The sequence below is a fragment of the Pteronotus mesoamericanus genome, unplaced genomic scaffold (genome assembly GCF_021234165.1).
Source record: "Pteronotus mesoamericanus isolate MK-2021 breed Mesoamerican mustached bat unplaced genomic scaffold, CSHL_Meso_final scaffold_1186, whole genome shotgun sequence".
Taxonomy (NCBI): Eukaryota; Metazoa; Chordata; class Mammalia; order Chiroptera; family Mormoopidae; genus Pteronotus; species Pteronotus mesoamericanus.
Window position 1 is genome coordinate 970,465 of NW_026555302.1, and position 2,163 is coordinate 972,627.

A 2,163-nucleotide genomic window follows, 5' to 3' on the forward strand; every position below is an offset into this window, starting at 1 on the left:
TTTGAAGGAAATTAAAAGTGCTACTCCAGTGAACACACGAAAAACAGCTTTAGGGCTGATAGGGAGAAAGTTTTAGTGGTCTGAATAGAAGATCAAACCAACAACAACATTCTGAAGTCAAAGCCCAATCCAGAGCAAGACCTTGATTCTCTACAATTTTGTGGAGACTGACAGGAGTGAGGGAGCTGCAGAAGAGAAGTTTGAGATTACTCAGAGTTCCTTCCAGCCATGCACCTTCCCTTCGGCCTGATTCTCTGACTTTTCTGACAGCATGACCCCCAAACACCAGCCTTCGCTCCCACCCCAAATGAAGAAACTGAGACCTTCTCCTGCCCCCAAGCCAGAGAAGAAGTCAACCTTGCAGGACTTGCCAAGGGAAGAAAAAGAACAGCAAGAAGCAATTGAACATATTGATGAAGTGCAAAATGAAATAAACAGACTTAATGAACAAGCCAGTGAGGAGATTTTGAAAGTAGAACAGAAATATAACAAACTCTGCCAACCATTTTTACAGAAGAGGTCAGAAGTGATCGCCAAAATCCCACATTTTTTGGTAATAATATTTGTCAATCATCTGCAAGTGTCTGTGCTCCTTGGGGAAGAAGTTAAAGAGGCACTGCATTATTTGACAAGCATTGAAGTGACAGAATTTGAAGATATTAAATCAGGTTACAGAATAGGTTTTTATTTTGATGAAAATCCTTACTTTGTAAATAAAGTTCTCTCCAAAGAATTTTATCTGAATGAGAGTGATGATCCATCTCAAAGTCCACTCAAATCAAATGGAAATCTGGAAAGGATTTGACGAAATGTTCAAGTCAAATGCAGAATAAAGCCAGGCAGTATGAGAAACTAGAGAGCTTCTTTACCTGGTTTACTGACCATTCTGATGCAGTCAGGAGAAGTCATCAAAGATGATATTTGGCCAAATCCATACAGTATTACTTAGTCCCTGATATGGATGATGAATAAGGGGAAGGAGAAGAAGATGATCATGATCATGATGAAGGGTTGGAAAATATTGATGAAGAAGAGGATGAAGCTGAAGGTGAAGGTGAAGATGATCATGAGGGGGAGGAAGGAGAGGAAGATGAAGAAGAAGATGACTAATAGAACACTCGTGGATTCCAACTTTCTTTTTAAATTTTTGCCAGTCCCTGAGAGCAAGTTGCAGTCCTTTTTTCCCCTCTTATGCTCAGTCTCTCTGTTTTTGAGTTTTAAACATTAATAATGTACAAACTGCTTTGTTACAATAAAACTGTGTACACAAGAAAAGAAGAAGAAAAAAGAAAATCTTGAAGCTAGTAGGGGTCAGTTCATGAGGTGTAAGGAGAGAAGCCTTCTCCACAACACAAAAGTACAAAGTGAAGCAGCAATGCTGATGTAGAAACTTGCAGCAAGGAATACAGAGGATTCTGCTGAGATAATGAAGGTGGCAGCACTAAACAGATTTTCACTGTAGTCAAAATAGCCTTCTAATGGAAGAAGATGCCATGTAGACCTTTTATGGCTAAAGAGGAGAAGTCAATGATTGTTTTCAAAGCTTCAAAGGACAGGCTGACTCTCTTGTTAGGAGCTAATGCAGCTGGTGGCTTGAGGTTGAGCCAAATCTCATTTACCATTCAGAAAATCTTAGGGCCCTTAGAATTACACTATATCTACTCTGCCTGTGCTCTATAAATGAGACAACAAAGCCTAGATGATAGCACATCTATTTATAACATGGTTTACAAAATACTTTAAGCCCAGTGTTGAGACCTACTGCTTAGAAAATAAGATTTCTTTCAAACTGTTATTGCTCATCGATAATGCATCTGATCAGCCAAGAGCTCTGATGGAGATGTGTAATGAGATGAGTGTTATTTTCATGCCTGCTAACTCAGCATCCATTCTGCAGCCCATGGATCAAGGAGTAATTTTGACTTTCAGGTCTTAGTAAGAACTGTATTTCAGAAAGCTATGGATGTCAAAGATAATGATTTCTCTGATGGATCTGGGCAAAGTAAGATGAAAACTTTCTGGAAAGAGTTTAAGAATTTACCATTCCAGATGCCATTAGAACAGTCATGATTCATGGGAAGAGGTCAAAATATCAACATTAACAGAGTTTGGAAGAAGTTGATTCCAACCCTCAGGGGTGACTTTGAGGGCTTCAAGACTTCA

The 2,163-nt window shown here is 39.2% G+C and overlaps 1 pseudogene; it reads left to right on the forward strand.

The window, feature by feature from the left end:
- Window positions 1–271: 271 nt before the first annotated feature.
- Window positions 272–1,110, forward strand: LOC129081868 (protein SET-like; annotated as a pseudogene).
- Window positions 1,111–2,163: the final 1,053 nt, after the last annotated feature.